The sequence below is a fragment of the Macaca nemestrina genome, chromosome 13 (genome assembly GCF_043159975.1).
Source record: "Macaca nemestrina isolate mMacNem1 chromosome 13, mMacNem.hap1, whole genome shotgun sequence".
NCBI lineage: Eukaryota > Metazoa > Chordata > Mammalia > Primates > Cercopithecidae > Macaca > Macaca nemestrina.
The window spans coordinates 71529875-71539446 of NC_092137.1; positions in this window are offsets into that span (position 1 = coordinate 71529875).

Consider the following 9572-nt stretch of genomic DNA (forward strand, 5'->3'; position numbering starts at 1 on the left):
GGTGTTTATAGTATTCTCTGATGGTAGTTTGTATTTCTGTGGGATTGGTGGTGATATCCCCTTTATCATTTTTTGTTGCATCTATTTGATTCTTCTCTCTTTTCTTCTTTATTAGTCTTGCTAGCAGTCTATCTATTTTGTTGATCTTAAAAAAAAAAAAACCAGCTCCTGGATTCATTGATTTTTTGAAGGGTTTTTTATGTCTCTATCTCCTTCAGTTCTGCTCTGATCTTAGTTATTTCTTGCCTTCTGCGAGCTTTTGAATGTGTTTGCTCTTGCATCTCTGGGTCTTTTAATTGTGATGTTAGGGTGTCCATTTTAGATCTTTCCTGCTTTCTCTTGTGGACATTTAGTGCTATAAATTTCCCTCTACACACTGCTTTAAATGTGTCCCAGAGATTCTGGTATGTTGTGTCTTTGTCCTGATTGGTTTCAAAGAACATCTTTATTTCTGCCTTCATTTCGTTATGTACCCAGTAGTCATTCAGGAGCAGGTTGTTCAGTTTCTATGTAGTTGTGCGGTCTTGAGTGAGTTTCTTAATCCTGAGTTCTAATTTGATTACACTGTGGTCTGAGAGATACTTTGTTGTGATTTCTGTTCTTTTACATTTGCTGAGGAGTGTTTTACTACCAATTATGTGGTCAATTTTAGAATAAGTGTGATGTGGTGCTGAGAAGAATGTATATTCTGTTGATTTGGGGTGTAGAGTTCTATAGATGTCTATTAGGTCTACTTGGTCCAGAGCTGAGTTCAGGTCCTGGATATCCTCGTTAACCTTCTGTGTCATTGATCTGTCTAATATTGACAGTGGGGTGTTAAAGTCTCCCATTATTATTGTGTGGGAATCTAAGTCTCTTTGTAGGTCTCTAAGGGCTTGCTTATGAATCTGGGTGCTCCTGTATTGGGTGCATATATATTTAGGATGGTTAGGTCTTCTTGGTAAATTGATCCCTTTACCATTATGTAGTGGCCTTCTTTGTCTCTTTTGATCTTTGTTGGTTTAAACTCTGTTTTATCAGAGACTAGGATTGCAACCACTGTTTTTTTTTTTTTTTTTGCTTCCCATTTGCTTGGTAGATATTCTTCCATCCCTTTATTTTGAGCCTATGTGTGTCTTTGCACGTGAGATGGGTCTCCTGAATACAGTACACCAGTCTTGACTCTATCCAATTTGCCAGTCTGTGTCTTTTAATTAGGGCATTTAGCCCATTTACATTTAAGGTTAATATTGTTATGTTTGAATTTGATCCTGTCATTATGATGTTACTTTTGCCCGTTAATTGATGCAGTTTCTTCATAGCATCAATAGTTTTTACCATTTGGCACATTTTTGCAGTGGCTGGTATAGGTTGTTCTTTTCCATGTTTAGTGCTTGCTTCAAGAGCTCTTGTAAGGCAGGCCTGGTGGTGACAAAATCTCTCAGCATTTGCTTGTCTGTGAAGGATTTTATTTCTCCTTCACTTATGAAGCTTAGTTTGGCTGGATATGAGATTCTGGGATGAAAATTATTTTCTTCAAGAATGTTGAGCCAGGCGCAGTGGCTCATGCCTGTAATCCCAGCACTTTGGGAGGCCGAGGTGGGCAGATCACAAGTTCAGGAGATCGAGACCATGGTGAAACCCTGTCTCTACTAAAATTACAAAAAATTAGCCGGGTGCGATGCCAGGTGCCTGTAGTCTCAGCTAATCCATAGGCTGAGGCAGGAGAATGGCGAGAACCCAGGAGGTGGAGCTTGTAGTGAGCCGAGATCATGCCACTGCACTCTAGCCTGGGTGACACAGCAAGACTCCATCTCAAAAAAAAAAAAAAAAAAAAAAAAAAAAAGAATGTTGAATATTGGCCCCCACTCTCTTCTGGCTTGTAGGATTTCTGCTGAGAGATCCGCTGTTAGTCTGATGGGCTTATCTTTGTGGGTAACCCGACCTTCCTCTCTGGGCCCTTAACATTTTTTTCCCTAATTTCAACCTTGGTGAATCTGAAAATTATGTGTCTTGGGGTTGCTCTTCTCAAGGAGTAGATTTGTGGTGTTCTCTGTATTTCCTGAATTTGAATGTTGGCCTGCCTTGCTAGGTTGGGGAAGTTTTCCTGGATAACATCCTGAAGAGTGTTTTCTAAGTTTGTTCCATTCTCCCCATCACTTTCCGGTACACCAGTCAAATGTATATTTGGTCTTTTCACATAGTTCCCATATTTTCTGCAGGCTTTGTTCATTTCTTTTCACTCTTTTTTTCCTCTAATCTTATCTTCTCACTTTATTTCATTAATTTGATCTTCAGTCACTGATATGCTTTCTTCCACTTGATCAAAATGGCTACTGAAGCTTGTGCATGCATCACGAAGTTCTTGTGCCATGGTTTTCAGCTCCATCAGGTCATTTAAGGTCTTCTCTACACTGTTTATTCTAGTTAGCCATTCGTCTAACCTTTTTTCAAGGTTTTTAGCTTCCTTGCAATGGGTTAGAACATGTTCCTTTAGCTCGGAGATGACCTTCTGAAGCCTACTTCTGACAACTTGTCAAACTCATTCTCCATCCAGTTTTGTTCTCTTGCTGGCAAGGAGCTGCAATCCTTTGGAGGAGAAGAGGTGCTCTGGTTTTTGGAATTTTCAGCTTTTCTGCTCTGGTTTCTCTCCATCTTTGTGGTTTTTATCTACCTTTGGTCTTTGATGTTGGTTACCTACAGATGGGATTTTTGTCTTTTGTTGATATTGATGCTATTCTTTTCTGTTTGTTAGTTTTCCTTCTAACAGTCAGACCCCTCAGCTGCAGGTCTGTTGGAGTTTGCTGGAGGTCCACTCCAGACCCTGTTTTCCTGGGTATCACCAGTGGAGGCTGCAGAACAGCAAATATTGCTGCCTGATCGTTCCTCTGGAAGCTTCGTCCCAGAGGGGCTCTGGCTGTTTGAGGTGTCTGTCGGCCCCTACTGGGAGGTGTTTCTCAGTCAGGCTACACGGGGGCCAGGGGCCCACTTGAGGAGGCAGTCTGTCCATTTTCGGAGCTCAAACACCATGCTGAGAGAACCACTGTTCTCTTCAGAGCTGTCAGACAGAGACGTTTAAGTCTGCAGAAGCTGTCTGCTGCCTTTTGTTCTACTATGCCCTGCCCCCAGAGGTGGAATCTATAGAGGCAGCAGGCCTTGCTGAGCTGCAGTGGCCTCCACCCCATTTGTGCTTCCTGGCCTCTTTGTTTACACTGTGAGCTACTCAAGCAATGGTGGACACCACTGCCCCCGCCAGGCTGCAGCCTTGCAGGTTGATCTCAGACTGCTGCGCTAGCAGTTAGCAAGGATCTGTGGGTGCGGGGCCTGCTGAACCAGGCATGGTAGGGTATCTCCTGGTCTGACGGTTCTTAAGACTGTGGGAAAAGCACAGTATTTGGTCAGGAGTGTACCATTTCTCCAGGTACAGTCTGTCATGGCTTCCCTTGGCTCGGAAAGGGAAATCCCCTGATCCCTTATACTTCCCGGGTGAGGTGATGTCCCACCACTTCAGCTTGCCCTCTGTGGGCTGCACCCACTGTCCAACCAGTCCCAGTGAGATGAATCAAGTACTGCAGTTGGAAATGCAGAAATCACCTGTCTTCTGTGTTGTTCTCTCTGGGAGCTGCAGACCGGAGCTGTTCCTATTCAGCCATCTTGGAAACTATCCCCTATCATTTTTCTTTTACTTTCATTTTAGGTTCAGGGGTACATGTCCAGCTTTGTTACATGTAAATTGCATGTCATAGGGGTTTGGTTTACAAATTATTTCAGCACCCAGATAATAAGCATAGCACTGGATAGGTAGTTTTTTGATCCTTACCTTCCTCCCTCTCTCCATCCTCAGGTAGGCCTCAGTGTCTGTTGTTCCCTTGTGTCCATATGTACTCAGGGTTTAGCTCCCCCTTATAAATGAGAACATGTGGTATTTGGTTTTATGTTCCTGTATTCATTTATTTAGGCTAATGGCCTTTAGCTCCATCCATATTGCTACAGAGGACATGATCTTGTTCTTTTGATGGCTGTGTAGTATTCTATGGTATATATGTTCCACATTTTCTTTATCCAGTCTACCATTGATGGGCATTTAGGTTGATTCTATGTCTTTGCTATCATGAATAGTGCTGCAATGAACATACACATGCATGTGTCTTTATGGTAGAGTGATTTATATTCCTTCGGGCATATATTCAATATTCTACTTTGAGTTCTTTGAGAAATTGCCAAACTGCTTTCTACAGTGGCTGAACTAATTTATATTCCCACCAGCAGTGTGTAAGCATTTTTTTCTCTGCAACCTTGCCAACATCTGTTATTTTTTCACTTTTTAATAATAGCCCTTCTCACTGGTATAAGACAGTATCTTATTGTGGTTTTGGTTTGTATTTCTCTAACGATTAGTGATGTTGAACATTTTTTCATGCTTGTTGGCTGTGTGTTTGTCTTCTTTTGAAAAGTTAGACTATCATTTGTAATATATGTACAGGATTCCATTGTTGTATGTATGTCATAATTAACTGGCTCCCTATTAATTTTTGTGTTATTCCTGATATAAAATATCAGGATTAAAGCCCTTGCAAATATATCTTTAGAAATTTGTATTGTTCATTCCATAAGATAATTTATAGAAGTAAAATTGCTGAGTTACCTCCTCCCCAAAATGTAACTATTATGTAGAATTTTAAGCTGATTATTCTCTTGTTTTTCTTCATAATTTACCCCATTTGTATTTATTGATACATGCCTGCATAGAAGTTTCAAAAATTCTTATGTAGGGCAGACTTACCTGTCTTCTTTAGGATTTAAGACTTTTGTTTTATGTTTCAAAATGCCCCTCACCTCTATCTATATTCACTGTATTTTCTTTTAATGTCAGTTTCAACTTTTTACATTTAAGTGCAAAAATAATCTGGAATTTATCTATTTGATTTAGGAATTGAGGTGGGGGTTCAACTAATCTCCCCCAACAATGCCCAGATGGCTAACCAATTATCCCAATAGCATGGTTTTCAGTAATTTATGTTTCTTAAGAAGAAGAATACAATCCCTTTTTTTCTGCTTGCATGTTAGAAACCAAGGAAGACATGGTTCTAAGAATGTAATCCAGTGTCATAATACCAAGCTCTGACACCAATGTGAGGGGAGCTGTATATTAAAAAGTTAACAAATGTCCTTTCCTCTTTGGTTTATACTAAATTAGGAGTCATGTGTGCATCTTTTTAAATTGTTTTTTGTTCATTCACTTATTTATTCAACACATATTTGTTGAGTGCCTATTGTATATCAAATACTGAAGCTGGATTTCGGCTTCATCTGTCCCCATTTGTCCCTTTGGTCAGCTGCCTGACTATATGCAGTGGCCCTGGGCAGGAATGAAATCACTATGAAGGCAATACTTGAGCAAATGTCTGAAGGAAGTGGAAGAGTCAGCCCCATGGTTAATTGAAGGAAAGGCATTCTAAGGGAGAGAACAGCAAATGCAAAGATCCTGAGATAGGACTATGCTTGGCATATTTGAGGAGATGAAAAAACAGCTCTCATGGCTAGAATGAAGTAAACAAGAGGGAGAGTAGTAGTTGATGAGGTAAGAATGGTAAGTGGTCATATATAAGTAAGATTTGCAAACACAATAAAACGAAAGAATGGTAAGTGGGGATGTAGACAGTGTAGTGTCTTACGGGCTATTGTAAGAACTTTGGCTTTTACTGTTGAGTGAAATGATTTTACTTCATTTTAAAGGGATTTCTTCAGTTGGGTGGGAATAAACTACAGTAGGAGTAAGTGAGACCAATAAGGCAAGAGATGATAGTAGCCTAGATCAAGGTAGCAGCAATGAAGTAACTGGATGTGTGTGTGTGTGTGTGTGTGTGTGTGTGTGTGTGTGTGTGTGTGTGTGTTTATATTTTGAGATAGGCCCTCGTGCTGTCATCCAGGCTGGAGTGTAGTGGAGTTAATGGCTCAATGCAGCCTCAGCTTTCTAGGCTCAAGCAACCCTACTGCCTGAGCCTCCCCAGTACCTGGGACTACTGGTGTGTGCCACCACACTTGGCTATTTTCTTTCTGTAGAGACAGGGTCTTGCTATGTTGCCCAGTCTTGTCTCAAACTACTGGTCTCAAACTAATGGACACCAGTGTGAGGTTACAGGCATGAGTCACCTCTTTCAGCCCTATATATATTTTTAAGGCAGAACCGACAGGATTTGCTGCTGGATTGGATATGACAGGTGAATAAGAGAAGTCAAAGATGACCCCAGTACTTTCTGTCTGAGAAACTGGAAGAATGAAGTTGCCCACTTACTGAGATGGGGGAAGATATCATGAGGAGAAAGTTTGGGGAGAAGATCAGCATTCTGGTTTTGGAACTGTTAAGTTTGAGATGTCTGTTAGAAATCCTTACGAGTCTGGATTCTAGGAAAGAGTTCCAGCTGGAGATACAACAATGGGAGTTGGAAGTAAATAGAAAGTATTTAAACCAAGGAGCCTGGATGACATCACCAAAAGAGAGAGTGTAGGTGAGGAGAGGAGAGGGCCCCCACTGGCCTTCTTGCTGTTCCTCAAACATGTGGAACCATTCTTGCTTCAGGTGCTTTACCAACAATGCTCTTTCTCTAGACATTTGCAAGTCTCACTAGCTCACTTCATTAAAGCCTCTCAAATGTCACTTCTTCAGAACAAAGGATCACCCTGACCACCCTATTCAAATAGTATCCCTTCCCCTATGCTTACCAATGACTCTATTCCTTACTCTTTTATTTTTCTTCATAGCACTTCTCATTTTCTAAAATCACACATTCATTTGTCTACTTATTTATTATATACCTTCTTCATGAGGTCAGGGCTTTGCGTTTTAAAGAAATATATTATTTTAACCACCTATCCTAGTTTGGGATGTCCTAGGAGCAGACCCAGACAAGAATTTGAGTGTGATTGTTTATATGGGATATTATCCCAGGAAATGCCAGTAAGAGTATGAAGAAGTGAGACAGGAATGAGAAAGCAGTCAATAAAGGATGTTACCACTGTAGGTAACTGGAGCTTAATCCTGCATGGGAACTCTGGGCCTCAAAGAATATACTCTGAGGGGTATGACTGCCGAGCTATTAATATACCAACTCCTGTTAATCACTGAATGAGGGTCGTTTCTGGGTGTGTTAATTCTTATGTACTTCTGGCCTGATGAACCCACTGCCCATGGGCACACCTTATTGCTGAAGAGAGTTAACAGGCAAAGAGATGCAGATTCTGGTAATTAAAAGTGGGATGGTATGCACTATATTGGTAAGGCCTGCAGGTATATGGGTAGGGACAAAACAACACCTGCTATCTCATTCTATTCTTTGTACCTTGAATGTGCCTGGTGTATAGTAGATACTCAGTAAATACATGAACATTAAATGAAACTTGTTCACATGTTAAGGGAACATAATAGGTGATCTGCTTGCCTACCTCAGCCTCACAAAGTGCTGGGATTACAGGCATGAGGCACTGCACCTGGCCTCAGAAATGTATTTTAACTCCTTATAACGCCATCTGTTTTTTTTTTTCCACTGCTTGAAAGCTTACAGGATTATTTTTTAATTTACACTTGCCTAAGTCTGCCTTCAGTAAGCAGTCCTTGAGCTAACTCTTAAAGGAAGTATAGGAGTGTGTAAGTGGAGGAAGTGGCATGTGCTGAAGGGAGCAGCCAGGAGTTTGTGTGACTGGAGCACAGAGGTTGGGGAGAGATGGCAGGTAGGGAGGCTGGGCTTGCAGGCAGTTGCGGTATGATCTGTGTGGCAGATTGTATTTTCTACAGATGCCCACAACAACATCTCCACACTTGCTCATCTATAATGTGACCCGATTTTTTTTTTTTTTTTTTTTTTTTTGAGGCAGAGTCTTGTTCTGTCATCCAGGCTGGAGTACAGTGGCATGATCTCGGCTCACTGCAACCTCTGCCTCCCAGGTTCAAGTGATTCTCTTGCCTCAGCCTCCCGAGTAGCTGGGATTATAGGCATGCACCACCATGTCCAGCTAGTTGTTGTAGTTTTAGTAGAGACAGTGTTTCGCCATGTTGTCCAGGTTGGTCTCGAACTCCTGACCCCAAGTGATCCACCTGCCTCGACCTCCTAAAGTGCTGGGATTATAGGCATGTGCCACTGCACCCGGCCCTGATATTCTTTTAATTGCAAGGTAAAGTCTATGTACCCTCCCCTTGCATCTGGACAAATTTGCTTATAACCAACAAAATGTGGCAAAAGTGACACTAAAAATTCAGAGTCTGTTAAATGACGACGTAGCTTCCACTTTGTTCTCTGGAGGACTTGCACCTGGGACTCTGAAATGCTCTACCTTGAAGCCATCAAGCTACAAAGAAACCAAGCCACAAGGAGAGGCTACACATAGGTGCTGTCTTCAGCAGTCTTGATCTTCTCCACCTGGCCCAGGGACCAGACTAGTGAGTGAATGATCCTTCAGATGATCCTAATCACCATCTGCTGAGATACTTTCAGATAAGGCCCTAGATATCAAGAAACAGAGACAAACTCTGTTCCCATACCCTTTCCAAGTCTCTGACCCCCACGATCCACGAATCTAATAAGATGGTTGCTGTTTTATACCACTAAGCTTAGAGTAGTTTATTACCCAGGCATAATAACTGAACACTAACCATGTCAGAGTCAGGCATAATAACTGAACACTAACCATGTCAGGGCTTCCTGAGGAAATGGGGAATCATTGAAGTGGTTTCTGGATATGGAGTAACCTAGTCAGACATGGGATTAAACAGTTGTATAGTACAAAGTCTCAGGGTTCTACAACTCTCCTACAGTAATGTAGGAGACAAGGTAATGATGGTCCCTATATTTATGCAGACTGGTGACCTTGGTTGCTGTGGATGAACTGTCAAGAGCCAGAACTAGAAGTGAACTACTAATGAGACTAGTATAATAGTCTGGATAGGAGAAGAGGAGGGCCTGAGCTAGGGTAGTAGCCATGAAAATGAAGAAAAGGTAGATATCAGAAATGTTTCGGAGGTAGATCCAGTAGAACCATGAGACAGGTAGAAGCTTGGAATGACTCCCAAGTGTCTGGCTCACGGAGGATGGTGGTATAATTTCCCAGGTCAGAGATCACAGGAGGAGAGACCAGTTTGAAGGGAGAGATGATAGATTAAGATTTGGATGCAGGCCAGGCACGATGGCTCACGCCTGTAATCCCAGCACTTTGGGAGGCTGAGGTGGGCAGATCACCTGAGGTCGGGAGTTCGAGACCAGCCTGACCACCATGGAGAAACCCCATCTCTACTAAAAATACAAAATTAGCTGGGCGTGGTGACACATGCCTGTAATCCCAGCTACTCAGGAGGCTGAGGCAGGAGTATCACTTGAACCCGGGAAGTGGAGGTTGCGGTGAGCCGAGATCACGCATTGCACTCCACCCTGGGCAGCAAGAGTGAAACTCCATCTCGAAAAAAAAAAAAAAAAGATTTGTTGATTCTGAGGTGCCTGAGGGTATGTCCAGGCATCATTTGGACATATAACAGAGGCCTGGGCTATAAATAATATCTTTGGACCTTAACAGTATATATTTAGTAATTAAGGCCATGGAAGTGA